At 34.5% G+C, this 15,850-nt stretch overlaps 1 long non-coding RNA gene across 1 annotated transcript in view; it reads right to left on the bottom strand.

The window, feature by feature from the left end:
* LOC116813333 (uncharacterized) overlaps positions 1-15,019 on the bottom strand; it is a 115,637-nt gene extending 100,618 nt beyond the window's left edge. Inside the window, exon 1 of the long non-coding RNA XR_004370947.2 lies at positions 14,898-15,019. This is a non-coding gene — a long non-coding RNA (uncharacterized LOC116813333). The remainder of the gene's footprint in view (positions 1-14,897) is intronic.
* Between the last annotated feature and the right edge of the window lie 831 nt (positions 15,020-15,850).

Below are 15,850 nucleotides of genomic sequence, written 5' to 3'. Positions count from 1 at the left end.
TTGAAAGTATCAGAGGTAGTGTGTGGTCCTAATGTAACCACAGCACTGAATGAATGTATCACTGCGCAAGGCTCATGAAATTTAGATGTTACTGTGATTTATGGATAACTCACAAATATGATGATTTCAACAAAAGGATGGTGAGGTTTAGAAAAGACCAGAAAACTTGACCTGTCTCCAACAATCTTAAAAAGTGTGAAGGATGTCAGTCCATGAGAGTTTTCAGGTAATATAGCTTACTGCCATAAAGTAGAATGATAATTGACTTTAAAGTTCTTAGGTCTGAACCACCTTCCCAAGTTAGAACACAGACTGAATACGTAAGAAAATCATAGCCCTGAAACTTGGTTGTTTATCAGGATGTCTCAGCTCTGCTAAAGTCGAGGTACAAAACGTGTAAGAGGTATGCCGCAGGTTTCCCACTCCAGGAAGTCTACACCCTGAGTATACCCAGTTAATTCATGACTGCTCTTCCTTCAGATGAAGGGACCATCCTGTTCATCCTGGTCCCCTCTGTCTCCAGAGAAGAAAACCTTCTGCCTTATATGTCAGTGTGGGTCCTCCAAGATGCACACAGATATCAAGACAAACTTCGTTATAAAAGAGATTCATCGGTAGAAGTCACTGTGAAGACTAAAAGGGAGTGGGAAGAGGAAAGAGAAGGCAGAGAGAGCTCTTAGACCTCAATGCATGTCTAATACCTTTGATAGGAGAGGGAAAGAAGGAGGATTAGGTAGAAAGAGCCTGGGTCTATAGTGAGGTTCAGAAAAGCTTGGCCAGGCTGTGGGGATGCCCCACGGCAAAGTTTCCCCTTTGAGGAGTTCTGCCTTGGGCAGACCTGCCATGCTGTGGGACCTCCGCTCGCTGTGCTCAGTTATGACTGGGAGTAGGCTATGGAGCACAGCCTCAGCGTTAAAGCTACAGGTGATCAGAAGGGGCAGCAGCTGGAGGTCGTCAGTTGAGTCTGCAGGTGCAGCATGTTCCCTTCAAGGCAGATCAGAATGGTGAACCTCAAAGGCCATCACACTTTTAGGAATTCAGCTGCCTACAAAGACCACATGCATGGGCACACCCTCGATGATCCCTGAGCAAACCGCATGCTGTGCTCAGAGTCTGAGGAATGCAATTGAAGATCATGTCTATAGTCACCTTTAACTATGGAATTTTGGTTCAGTGATCTATTCAAAGATACTTATTGAGCATCTACTGTGTCCTTGGTACTGAGGATGCAGCAGTGAAAAACAAATCAGAGAACACAACAAAAGGACAGTAAATTTAATATCTCTACTCTTATTCCATCTTTCATCTCGCTGTATAGTTTCAACTCTTTAAATTTTAAAAATACATGATTTTTACTTTTACTGTTTTTACTTTTTAATCTGTATTTATTTAGATTTAGCTTTGGTTTTTGCTCAGTATAGCATTATACATCCCATCCCTTCTGTTTTTTTCTCTTTAAATTAATGATGTACATATGTTAGTAATTTTAGTGATAGTATGGGTAGAAAACTGTTCCCTTTGTATGAAAATGTTTTTAACTTTGAATGGTAGTCTATCTGGGTATAAAGTTATTATTTGATAGACATTTGCTCTTGAGAATTTAGAATTATTATGTCTTTTTACTTTTTATTGTCCTTCCTTTTTTTGAGACAGGGTCTTGCTGTGTTCCCCAAGCTGGTCTCAAAACCCTGGGCTGAAAGTATCCTCCCATCTCAGCTTCCTGAGTATCTGGCATTACACACTAAAATTGTTTTTCCGTTATTGCTTCTGCTATTGATGATGAGTATCTTTGTTTTGTTCAGTTTCGCTAGATATATCTGAATGTAGATTTGTTTTTGCTAATATAACACATAGATTGGTATGATTCTGTGTGGAAATCTAAAGTTTTGTGTCTTTGAATATTTCCTCTCCTTTTATTATTTTATGTTATGTTATTTTATTTTATTTTATTTTATTTTATTATTTTTTTTGAGACAGTGTCACTCTCTTATCCAGCTGGAGTGCTGTGGTATAATATCAGCTCACTGAAACCTCTGCCTCCCAAGTTCAAGTGATTCTTGTGCCTCAGCCTCTCAAGTAGCTGGGATTACAGGGGTGTGCCACCACACCTGGCTAATTTTTTGTATTTTTAGTAGATATGGGTTTTCGCCATGTTGTCCAGGCTGGTCTTGAATACCTGGCCTCAAGTGATCCACCCGCCTTGACCTCCCAAAGTGCTGAGATAACAGGTGTGAGCCACTGCACTTGGCCTCCTCTCACATCTTTTATAATTACTTCTTTTCAGCCGTCTATTAAATATATATTGGGTTTGCTTATTCTGTCCTTCACAACCTCAAATTTTCTCAAATTTTTCTTATCTCATTCTAGGTAAATTTCACAGATAAACCTTCCAGCACAAATTAACTTTTTAGCTGTATTTAATATGGTGTTCAAATCATTCATCGAATTTTAAATTTCAGTATTTTTTTTTTTCTAGAAGTTCTATTCTTCACAGTGAGCTGTTATTTTATTAAGGTTTCTATTTCATTTTTATTTCTTTCATTAATATTTGTATAGTATCATCTTTCAAATTATTTGTCTCAAGTTATTATAAGTCTATTTTATTGTATAGCTTGTGATTCTTTTTATTATGAATTCATTTTCTATTAGAGTTGATTCATTCACCCTTCCCACCCTAAGTCCCTTGGAATAAGACGTGGATGGTTAATGTTAAAGTCCTGAATGAATAAAAGCTTTCATATTTTGATGGCAGTTTTATCTTAATTTCTCAGTCTGAGATAACCGTATTTTGAGCAACAGAAATTCAAACTCCACATACTTGTATGGTATAGGCTTTGCATTTTAATTTATTTTCAACTCACTTTATTTTTTTCTTCCATACAGAGTCCCAGGCAGAGATAGGTCCCCATCTACTTCCCTGAGCTATTAGTTTTCTAGAGTGATAATGGATCTGGACTACAAGGGTTCCAGCTTTATGCTCCCTGCCTCACCCCAGACTCAAGATGTATTTTTTCTCTTTTATCCCTACATGACCTTTAAAATAACAATCACTACGTGTTAGGGCCTAAATCTAATAGGATCTTCCTTGATCCCAAGGATAGGAGCTCGGTTACTTACTACTCTGGCTGTGAGTTTCTTATTTTTATTTCCTAGCACTGATTTTTTCTTTTTAGCTTGCTTAATTTTTTTTTATTAATTATATCTTTATATTTTGTGCTTACATTGGAGGTGGAGCTGCTCAGTCATCTTTGATGTGGCACTAATGCTCCTATTTTAATTCGTGACCTCTGCTAATGACATGGCAACCTTTTAAAATTGTTATTTTCAAAGCTTATGTGCTCTAAATTTTAGGGCCCCAGGATAAACTTCTGATTTTCCACAGACTAGTTGCAATTCTGTTTCTTGCACATTGAGAGAACTCGCAAAGGAATTATCTTAAAAATCAACATGCAGTTCCAGAAGTGCGAGAATTCTACATGATGTGAGGGAAATGTGTTCATTAGGGACACTGGTTGAAATCTATTGTGACTTTAGATTCTATCCTACCTCAAAGATTTCAAAACATGAAAAAGATGTAGGAAAACATTATCAAATGCCTATGTGGTAGAATTAAAGCAGTTTAGCGGCTCAATTTTAGTATCAGGGCATAAAAATGGCTTAATATCTAACATGAGTTGCCAGTTAGCACAGAAGTTAGGGGCACGAGGTCTGAAGGACCTTTCCTGTGTTAATTCCAGCTCCTTCATATGGCAGTTGTGTGACTTTGGATGTGTTTTTTAACTTCTCTATATTTCAGTTTTCTCATTATGAACATTTGAATAATAATGGTGTATTAGTCTGTTCTCACACTGCTATAAAGACATACCTGAGATTGGGTAACAAAGAAAAGAGTTTTAATGGGCTCATCTTTCTGTGGGCTCTATAGGATTCTGCTTCTGGGGACATCTTAGGAAACTTACAATCATGACAGAAGGTGGAGGGGAAGCAAGCACATCTTCACATGGCTGGCTGGAGAAAGAGAGAGTGAAGGGGAAAATGCTACACCCTTTCAAACAACCAGATCTGGTGAGAACTGACTCATTATGATGAAAACAGCAATGGGGGGAATCCACCCCCATGATGCAATCACCTCCCACCTGGTCCCTCCCCTGAAACTGGGGATTACAATCAACATGAGACTTGGGTGGGGACACAGAGATAAACCATATTAAATGGCAAGTTTCTCAGAGAGTTGTTACATTGAATTTTTTTTTTTTTTTTTTCAGATGAGGTCTCGCTCTTTCACCCAGCCTGGAGTGCAGTGGCGCAATCTTGGCTCACTGCAAGCTCCGCCTCCCGGGTTCACGCCATTCTCCTGCCTCAGCCCCCCGAGTAGCTGGGACTACAGGCGCCCGCCACTGCACCTGGCTAATTTTTTGTATTTTTAGTAGAGATGGGGTTTCACCATGTTAACCAGGATGGTCTCGATCTCCTGACCTCGTGATCCGCCCGCCTCGGCCTCCCAAAGTGCTGGGATTACAGGCGTGAGCCACCGCGCCCGACCGTTACATTGAATTAATATAGCTAAAGTTATTTGAGCAATCCTTTGCACATAGTAATTAACTTTCAGGTGTTAGCTATTCTTATTACAACTTCTATGGATACTGTTAACTTAGTGATTTCCCAAATTGGTATTCCATGGAAGAATATTTTTAAAAATCAAAGAAGGGTCTGGCATAAAGTGTCCAATGCTTTAGTGTTAGTTAAAAAATAATTACTACCATCTGTTACCCAGTATATGAGAGAAATACTTTAAGATATAAAAGTGAGAAAAAAACTTTATAAAGTTTCATTAAAAAAAACTAATTACCAGCATCTATTATTTAACTGTTTATGGAAGAGTGAACACTTCATCATGAAGCAGCACCAGACTAGGATTTGAGCATCATTGTTTTAAACGTAACTGACTGAAAGGTAAGACTAATTGCGCACCATGAGTGTTTTACAATAGCTTCAGTGTAACAGGGAAATAGCTCCTTGTAGTTAGAAACAGCAATCAAAATGTCCTTGCTAAAAGAAGGGACTAAATTAATTTGCAAGAATCACTTAATAAGGACTACTTAAAAGAGAAACAAGTTGTCCAAATATAGGAAATGACTATGTATAGGTCTAAAAGTTAATTAATATGCTATTTTGTAAAACATTATACTGGGAAGACTCAAAAGGCGTTGAACATGAAGAAGTAAATCTTTCATCACTGACCTAATTCACTAGAATATAATGCCCCCTCTGCACTCCACAGCCTAAAGAACAATTGAATAACTTGGAGGCTAGTAAAAGCAATGCAAAAATTATTAAGGAATTAGAAAATAAAATAGAAATATTAAGTAAAGCACATGGAATTTAATTTTTACTTTAGCCTGGAAATAATATGGTTGAAGATCAATATAATGACTATTTTAAACTATAAATAGGTATTATTATATGTTGAGTTGAGGTAGCAATTTCTTTAAAGATTCAAAGTTGATTGGAATTTAACCTTCAGAGGAACTAAACTATCCATTACCATTCACGTACACATCTATCAGACTCTGTTGGTTATAACCTCTGTGAAGATACTAGGCCAGGCTGCTGGAACACATGTAGCAATTAAAGATTTGGATGAAATGATTGCTTCCTACTTTCATGGTGCTTCTATTTATCCATTAGGGACACTGACATGTGCACACATTGTAGTAATGGAATACATTGTAAAACAAGCACTCTGCAAATGAGATCACAGAAGGAAAACTACCTTTCAACTGAAGCAGTTAGAGTAAGATGACTCTTGACATTTCAGATCCATGATCCCCTTTAACATGGGTAGAAAGGTAGAAAAGTCAGCACTGAATGAGTATTCAGCAGGTAAGGCATGTTTGCTAAACCATAGGAAGAATTAATTTGTTGGTAACACAGTGGGATAATAAGAAAATATGGGAATATAAATTTGAAAAGATAGATTGTAGCCAGATTACATGTTGCATAAACTTTTAATGCCTTAAACCTGAGAGAATCTTTTATTATTATTTTTGTTTTGTTTTTGGGTGGAGAGTATATCAAGGATTTGCCTTATAAATACATAAATCCTCTCTATTTTACATCAAAACATTTCCTCTTCTCTATCTTAAAATTAGTGTACTCATGTTTAAAAAGCAGCAAACTATGCAAAAGCATATGTGGTGAAAATTAAACTCTTTCCCACAGAGACAACTGTTTTTATTAGTTTGTGATCCTTGCATCATTATTTGCATATTCCATTAAATGCATGTACAGTAATTCTCCTTTATTCATGGTTTTGCTTTCTGTGGTTTCGATTCAAGGTCCAAAAATATTACAACATTTTGAGAGAAACTGAGAAAGAACATATTCACATGACTATTTTTTACAGTATATATTTATAATTTTTCTATTTTATGATTGTTGTTAATCTTTTACTGTACCTAATTTATAAATTAAACTTTATCATAGGTATGTTAGGTATAGGAAAAAACACATAGGATATACAGGGGTCAGTGTTATCCAAGGTTTCAGTCATCCACTGGGGTATCTTAGAAAGTACCCCTGGAAGATAGGGGGTACTTTCACACACACAGACACATATACATATACACATATATGTATTTTTTTTTGAGATGGAGTCTCACTCAGTTGCCTAGGCTGGAATACAGAGGCATGATCTCGGCTCACTGCAAACTCCGCCTCCCGAGTTCAAGTGATTCTCCTGCCTCAGCCTCCCAAGTAGCTGAGATGATAGGCGTGAGCCACTGCACCCGGCTAATTTTTTGTATTTTTAGCAGAGAAGTTTCGCCATGTTGACCACGCTGGTCTTGAACTCCTGATCTGAGATTATTCGCATGCCTCAACCTCCCAAAGTGTTGGGATTACAGGCGTGAGCCATCACACCCAGCCTTACTGTACATATCTTTGCATACATAGGAGCATATTATTTACATTCTTCTGCACCTTGCTTTTTTATTTAACATATCTTGGAAATTATTCCATATAAACGCATTAAAGCACTACATTATTATTTTAATTGCTACATCGTATTTTATTGTTTTGATGTACCTTAACTTATTTGAACAGTCACCTAATGAGAATCACACAATGGCCTCTCCCCAGTGTTTGTTTTGGGCATGCAATTGAATTAATGGCTATAAAACTTTTGTTTGCTATCTTCAGTTAATATTTTTATAACCATGTCCCCACATTACTCCACAAATCAAGATGCCATTTCCATTTTTTACAAGTTCACAGTTTAGCTTCAGGGATAGCATGAACAGCACGGGGAAACCGCTGTGCATTGATTGCCTACGATGTGCCATCCCATCTTCTCACCATCCAGAGGTAGAGTAAGCTGTGTGGAAGGCACAGCAATGACCTGACCATGAAGATACTGCCTGCATGTCTCTCAGTAGCTTAGAGAGAACTGGTTTATTGTCTTCCATCAAGATTTAGAAAGGGCAAAACACCGAATCACACTCCTGTAGTTTGCAAGCAGCAAAGCCCAGGTTTCAGAGCACAGTCTGATTTTAAAACACTTTCTCATTGGTAATAGGATGTCTCTGATTCCAATATTAGATAGAAGGGGGAAATGTTGTAAACAACAAATACTACAGATATACAAAAGAAGATTCTCTATAAAAAGGGCTCCCAATACCTATAATTTGCTGTCCTTTGGCTACATAGATAAAAACAATTTCTTTACATGCCAGATAATTGTGATTGTATTTCTGTCTCTGGAAGGATTCTGTCTGTATAATTTCAATAATTGCAAACAAGCAAAAAACTTGCTTATCTACCCCTCGCCACCCTAACATTGCTCTGAAGATTTCTTATTAATATTTCAGGATGGATTATACTTCATCTTTAAAAGAGGAAATCAAAGTCCCTTTATCAAATTTATAATAACATAAATATTATAAAACAATTATAAAAACAATTTCATTTTTATTTAGTGAAAGAAAACAGAGAGTGTCTGAGTGTATTTTATTAAACATCATATTTTAAAGAGGTTTAAGAGGCTGATAAAGTGCTTCTATAAAACTTTCCCTTGTAAATTTGGGTAATTAATTGGATTTTTAAAATTTCTCTATAGAGTGTAAAGTCAGACTGGCATGAAAAGAATACTTACTTTAAATTAAGAAAATTATGAATGCACAAGGGGAGGTGTACATTTTTTCTATGCACAATTATACAATATTAAAATAGAAGAGAAACAGATCATGTAGTAATTCTCTTTCATCATATGGATAAGGAAACCAAGGCATAGTGATGATAAATACTTTTTTTTTTTTTTTTTGAGACGGAGTCTCGCTCTGTTGCCCAGGCGGGAGTGCAGTGGCGTGATCTCAGCTCACTGCAAGCTCCGCCTCCTGGGTCCACACCATTCTCCTGCCTCAGCCTCCCAGGTAGCTGGGACTACAGGCACCCGCCACCACGCCCGGCCAATTTTTTTGTATTTTTAGTAGAGACGGGTTTCACTGGGTTAGCTAGGATGGTCTCGATCTCCTGACCTCGTGATCTGCCTGCCTCGGCCTCCCAAAGTGCTGGGATTACAAGCGTGAGCCACCGCACCCAGGCCATGGTAAATACTTTTTTAACGTAGCTAAATAGTTAGCATCAAGACTAGTGTTCAGGGCTTCTGTTGCCTTTACTTGAAAAGTTTTACACAAGAGCACTTCATAAATTTCAGAAATTATTTTTTAAACTTCTGCTCCCTGTATTCCTGTACCCCCTAAGATTTAGGTAAGTTTTTCTTAGTCAATACAGTTAAAGCTGACCTGTATGCAGCTGAATAGACCACAACGCTGATTTGAAATGATCATTTTGAAGGTTGAAATAACTGGACCATGAACTGGTTGGTGATATTTTAGCCAATATAATGACCAAATCAGCTATCAATCATTATGGCAGTTAAGAAAACTAGGCATGATGAGGAATATCACATGATTATAGTGCAATTTTGAACAGTGATGAAATAGGTATAATGTGGGACTTCCATGCCAGAAAGGATTTGAAATAAGATTTATACATATACATATAATTTTCTCATAGTGCTTAAATAAAGACTTGCTAACAGGCTGATGGTACAGGACTTGTTCACTATTCCTTAAATTAGAGGAGGCTGTGAAAGAGTTATTTTTAACAGCTATGGTAAAACGAGAACATTAAACTTCAGAAAATCTGGATATAAATCTAGATTCTGCCATTTATAGTTCTTGTGACCTTGAAAAGGTCATTAAATGCAGCTGTAATTTTCTCTTTTTAAAAAATGGTGATAGTGCATTGGGTTTTTGAAAGGATTAAACAAAATATATACGTATACATATAAACAAGTATGTACACTATGAGAACATTATATGTGTATATATATAATTATATACATAATGCATTGCAAAACAATATAGAAATGACAGGTGTTGTTATAAGTGGTAGTGAGTTCTAGTTAATTTTATGTGATACTGAATATCAGATTATTAGTAAATGATTAGAAAATATTTATAGATATTTTAGTTTTTTCTAGGCTAGTGATTCTCAAAGCATAAGCCCAGACCACTGAGGAACACTGACATATTTTTAAGGAGTCCTGGAGGTCCAAAACCACTTTTATATCAATACTTTTGTTATTTACTTTTTTTCTTGGGTTGAAATTTGCTCGCAGTGCTGGAGCCTTAGTAGTCTTGGCTTCTTAGCATCAATCAACAGCACCAAACTTTGCTAGAAATCATTGTGTTCTTCATTTTGAGCAAAGATGATACACTTCCACTAAAAAAAAAAAAAAAAAAAAAGTGTTGCTCTTTGAAGAAGCAATTACTTTAATTAAATGTTTTCTCTTAGTTGTGTATGTTTTTAATACTTTATATCACAAAGTGGGAAGTGCCCATGAAGAACTTGTGCTACATACTGAAGTACTAACTGTGATGGCTACTTTGAGGTAAAGGAGTTGTGTGATTCAGTTTGAGCTGAAATAGCCCCTTTTATACAAATATCTACTTGAATATCTACAACAAGTGAAACAACTCACAATGTTTGTTGTCAATGATAAGATTTTAACGTTCAAGGAGAATTAGAATTTTGGAGAATTTTTATCTGCCATCGTGAGCATGACAGATTGCCAATACTTAATGATATTTCTGATAAGATCATAGAAGTTGTATTAATACATGTGCTTACTTTTTGATACTAGATAATGAAATGTGTCAAAATTTGCATAACTCAGTGAACCAATATTTAATAGAAGACCAATTCATGATGCTACAAAATTATACATGGGCCAAAGATCCATTAAAAATGCAAGATAGTTGATAGATTTTAACCTAAGAGTGAAATATTCATTGATATGTTTTCTCATTCCCTGTTGCAACTAACTTTTAAGAAATGATTACTTGTTGATGTTTGGTGTATCAAAGAAGAATATCTACAATTAACTGAAAAGTCTACTAAAATGTCCTTCTTTTTTTCAATTATATATTTGTGGAAATGTGGATTTTCCTCATAACCTCATCCAAATAAAATATTGTAGGACTAAATGTAACAACAGATATTAAAATTCAGCATCTTGGATTAAGCCATGTTAAAAAGATTTGCTAAAGTGTAATACAATGACATTTTCCTTGCTTTTTCATTTTGAAAAATATAATTGTTTTAGTATAATATACTATTTATGTTAACATTTAATATGTTTATAGTTATTTTAAATTAATTGAGGAATAATTTTAAAATATAATTTCTGTTTTATTTTGTAATATGGTAGATGTGATTAACTGTTATCTGCATAAACAAAAGCTGTTATAATCTCAGTGATTTTTAATAGTGTAGAGTAGTCTGTTCTAAGCTGTCATTGCTAAGTATAGTTGAACCACCACAGGGTTACCAAATGGAATTAGAATAGAAAGGTTATGATTTATTCAGGTAGCATTTTGAATTGTATTTTGAATTCCCAAAGACCTTCCATATGTACATAAGAATGAACAAAATGTCTAGCTGTAAGTTTGTGTATATCTTCCTGAGCAGATTTTTGTATTGCTTACTACTTTAACAGTTTGCCTACTTTCTCTGTCTAGCTCACCTTTGTAGTCATAAAGCTTCTATAAAAGTGCATAACACAAAACAGAGGCTCCATGCATCTGTGTTGCATTGTTTTATATGTAGCTATAAAGTAAAACTATTTCTGTCATTTTCAAACAGCAAAATGTACAGCAATCATGAGTTACATGTACATGATACATTTCCTTTCATTGGCATCTTCCCATATCATACAGGCTATGAGATTTATATATTCATATAATTTATATATTTTATAACTACTTGATCAGTATAGCTTCATGAAAGAGGTTGGATTTCTAAAGTAAAGGGTACTTTTCAGCATTAATAGCAATGAAAAGAACAGACTGGGGACAATATAAAATATTCAAAATGATAAATAGTTTAGTGAAGGAGGAAGAAGGTAAATTCATTTAGAAAGAGAACTAAGGAATGAAGAACACGGCCTTTGATTGAAGATGTGAAACTGACTCAGCTGAGATGTGATTACCTATATGAACAAAGGAGGAGTGAGTAGCACCTTCAGAGGAAACTGTGAAGCTGATTGGGTGGTATTTTAAAATTTAGGGCAGGAAGCCCTTCCCACACCTGAAATTATAGCTGACCAACCTAGTGCACTGTCTTAGAAGATTAATCAAAATAAGAAAATTAGAAAAAAAGTGTTTTTCTGAGAAGCTGTCCATTTCAAGTTAGGTCCTGAAATTGAGGCTTGCCTACTAATGTCAGAATGTCCAATAGGTGAGAGAGTAGTCAATCTGTGAATATTTTATTGAAAAAAAAATATTGAACTGGATGTAGGTGAGTCCTTGCAGAGAGAAAAGGGAGAGAGATGTTTGATTTATGCCTCAGGTGTCTGGGAAAGAATGTAGTCTAGTTTGATGAAGATAATAGTTGAAATAAAAATAAGAATTTTTACTGTTTTCTTACAGCTACCTAGATGAGTATCATTATACTTAACAATTTTCAGTATATTTAGAAATAAGACTATTATAAAAAAGATTTTGAATGATTATTTAAAATTATTTTACAGTAACAATTGATAACACAAAGTAGATATTACTTGTATAAAATCTTGCTCCAATTTATTTTTAAGTAACTAGTATTTAAAATGAACTCTTAAGGCAGAGATTTAAATACACATTAATTCTCTTATGTCATTTTAATTGTCATAGAATATGTGTTTTTTTCATGATTAAAGTAAAATCTTCCAAATGATCTCAAAATCACTGAAATATTAGTAAGTCTTTCTATTTATTCCTGGAATGGCCTCTTCTATGAATTATGAAAAGGATCAGACTAAGTATTTAAATATAAAAATTAAACCTATGTTTTTATTTAAGTATAGAGACTGTCAGGTGATACCAAAACTAAGAATAATTTTTATTTGATCCTATGTTTTGGGGATGTTTTCTATCCTCTACTTTGATTTCCTCATTTCTTGATGTCTATATATGTCAATCATCCATTTTTACCATCAAACACTTTTGGTCCTGCATATGTACGCAAATACATATACCATATAAGTCCACACACATTTTCTATTCTTAATTGAAAGAATTTGTAGTTATGAACTGTTAATAGTTCTCTAAGTAGCAATGATGTATATATAATTTAAAATCTGAGAGGAAAGCAAATACCTATATCTGTCTATCCACCTATAGATGTAAATATCTATATATGTCCTCCAGAATTAATGCTCCAGTCACATGTCATTTTGTATCTTCAACTAGAGCACCTACTACTGGCTTTCCTTTCTTCTGTTTGAGACTGACATCATACAAATATCTATATGTATATACATATATATCTATCTGTATCTATCTACATATCTTCCTATAGTTGGGAATAAATTATTATACTATTTTGTGTATCTATACTGTTTATATATATTTGTATATTCATATAGTTTATATATAGCTACTTAAATAAATATGTTTATTTTTATAATTTTATCTATTCAAATATATATACATGTATATTCTTATAGGTCTAGAAATTTCCCCTTCATTATTTGTGTAGAAGAAAATGAAGAAAATGTAATCAAAACAGTGCGGTTGATTATTTCCTTCTTAGTAAAAGGAAAATATTAAACTGACTTTAAAGGCCGAGTCATGAATGCGTGTGTGTTCTAAATTTTGTGGCCTAAGTCTGACAATTCTGAGTGCTTTGTAAACGTGGCAAAGCCCTTAGCTACCCTACTAAAAAGACCAACAAAACATGTTAACGTTAAATTCAGCAAGGCTGAAGTTCTCAGTTTAACACACATGGGGCTCCACGGCTCTAATCTGTACAGGACAAGGACTTACTGGCCCTGGAATGCTCGGCCCTGTTTTCTGGGCCTTGTTCCTCTGGCTAACAACCTTACTAGTTAGTATAACAGTGGCTACATAAGTTATGGTGGGAAAAACGTAATAATAATGTGCATTTTGACCAGTTAGTAAAAAGTCGTCTAGTATAAACAGAAAGATAACACAGAGAAATTGCCCTGAACTCATGTCATCGTACTATTTTCCTATGCAAGGGGCACAAATAGGCTTGCTCCCTTCTCAAACTTGGATGAGACACTTCAGTTTTAAGTGGGCATTTTAGTTTGTTTTTGGTTTTGGTTTTGATTTTCTGGTTTAAAATATGTACCCAGTAGTATTCCTACACAGAAGGAAGCGATAATAGCCAATAAATATGAACCATATCTACAAAACACTGATAAGAAATTGTACATGCTTTTCTGTGCGGATGTTAAAATAGTATCATTAATATTATTTTGGATAGAATTTTCACTCCTGCTGTTTAGAAAGCAAATGAGCTAATGCTATAATTTCTCTTCTTGATAGAGATTCATCAGTGTGTTGATTCCCAAAACTGCATGGTAAGTACATGCACAAACGTAATCAACCAAATCATTAGCATTTATTAAAGAAGACAATTTCAAATTGATGGGCAGTGCTGAAGAAATGTATAAATATAGATCTTTTCCTTTCTAAATCTTATTTGAATTACAACCAAAATATATTCTCTGAATATAACCAAATGTATTCTTACTTTTTTAAATAAAATGGTTGACACCATCTATTAGAAAAAATATCATTTTGAAGACTAATAAATTGAATTTCAGATTCATATGAAACAGCAAATATATGTTAAAAATGATGCAGTCATGTATTGGTTTAACATGTATAAACAACATTGTTTCAAACTAATGTATCAGTCTCCAATCTTTGCTTGCATTGTGTTATAAAGTTGATGGTTATACTCCGTCATCAGATGTTATCATTAGGACCCTAGAAAAAGAGTTCCATTTAAATATTGCTTCTAACTCTGACGGTAATCAGAGATTTCTATTATTACCAGATCAAGGCAACTTTATGTTAGTTATCATGCTTCCATCTTGTCACATAAAAGAGTAAATACAAAAGTACAGTATTGCCAGTTAGTAGTAATACTCTTGCTTTTCAATATAGAAGTACTTAGTACCAAACTATCAAGTAGTTTATTTTCCTTAAAAGTTAGATTGTGGAATACAAGCACATAGTTTCCCAAAAAGTCATAATTTACATTTTTCTTCTCAGATTTAAAACTCAGTTACTAAGAAAAATAGCTAAAACCCTACTTTAAAATGTGCTACATTGTGATTTATTAATATCATACCAATATACACTATGGAAAGATCATTATACATATTTTTACAAGTTTATGGAAGCTTATAAAATATGACTCCTCATTCTACATACTTGCTGGTATGTTTTTCAGAAAAAGGTCTAGCATCTTTCATGAAACATTCTCCCATTTTTTTCCATATACAATTAAACTTTACCTCAACCTAGAGTAAGGCTTACCTGTCAGTTGCTTATAGTAGTTATTAAAAGTTCATAGTTCCTTGCAATATACCATAAGAAAATGTCTTTATGATAAATTCAGTCTACATTTTATCATTTAATCCATTTATATTTTAAAAAATAGAATAGAAAGGAAAACCACTATTAAATGTCTATTGTAAGTTTTTTAGTTCTAATATGTTTTATTGCTCCCCACTAGTGAAATGTTCTAGAGAGAAAAAGGGATGGCAAGAAGTGAGAGTTTGTTAATAGGTCATAGATTTAGGCTCTGTTTACAAAAATCTGAAACACTGGGGTAATGCATGAAAAATTAAGTTATGCACAAATGTTTCCAATTACTCACTTGTTTGGCATCACATAGGGTGGACCAAGCATGGAAATTAAAGTCTACATTTTTCACCCCATTGTTGGCTGTGTTGTAGAAATGACCTTATAGGTCATATTGCTGAATTTATAAGTTTGCTTGCAGTAAGTATAACTATTCCTGTTTTACCATTTCAGAATCAAGCAAAACTAAGGATTAAGTCAGTCAATCCATGGAGGCTTAATAGAATGAGGCATTTAAAATATTTCAAGAATGAGCATGAGTAGATCAGTGAGGATGACTCAGAATGGTGTAACTGAATTATTTTGTGAGTAAAGAGCTACCTTGGTCCTCCTCCAACCTTTAGAGGCTGTAAAAAATGAGTGTGAACTTTCATGAGGTTAATGCGTTTTGAACATACCAGAAAGATCAAACTTTAGCCCACACATGAGAATTAATTTTCTTACAGCTTCAACTACTTAAAGACACCTCTTGTGATATATGGACTCTAGAATTAATGCTACAGTCACATGTCATTTTGTACCTTCAACTAGAACACCTACTACTGGCTTTGCCCCTCTTCTGCTTGAGACTGACATCATATAATGAAAGATGAAGGAGCCAATACGCTTCTTAAGAAGCCAGTAGT

The sequence above is a fragment of the Hylobates moloch genome, unplaced genomic scaffold (genome assembly GCF_009828535.3).
Source record: "Hylobates moloch isolate HMO894 unplaced genomic scaffold, HMol_V3 SCAFFOLD_9, whole genome shotgun sequence".
Lineage (NCBI taxonomy): Eukaryota > Metazoa > Chordata > Mammalia > Primates > Hylobatidae > Hylobates > Hylobates moloch.
This window is presented reverse-complemented; position numbering and strand designations above follow the sequence as displayed.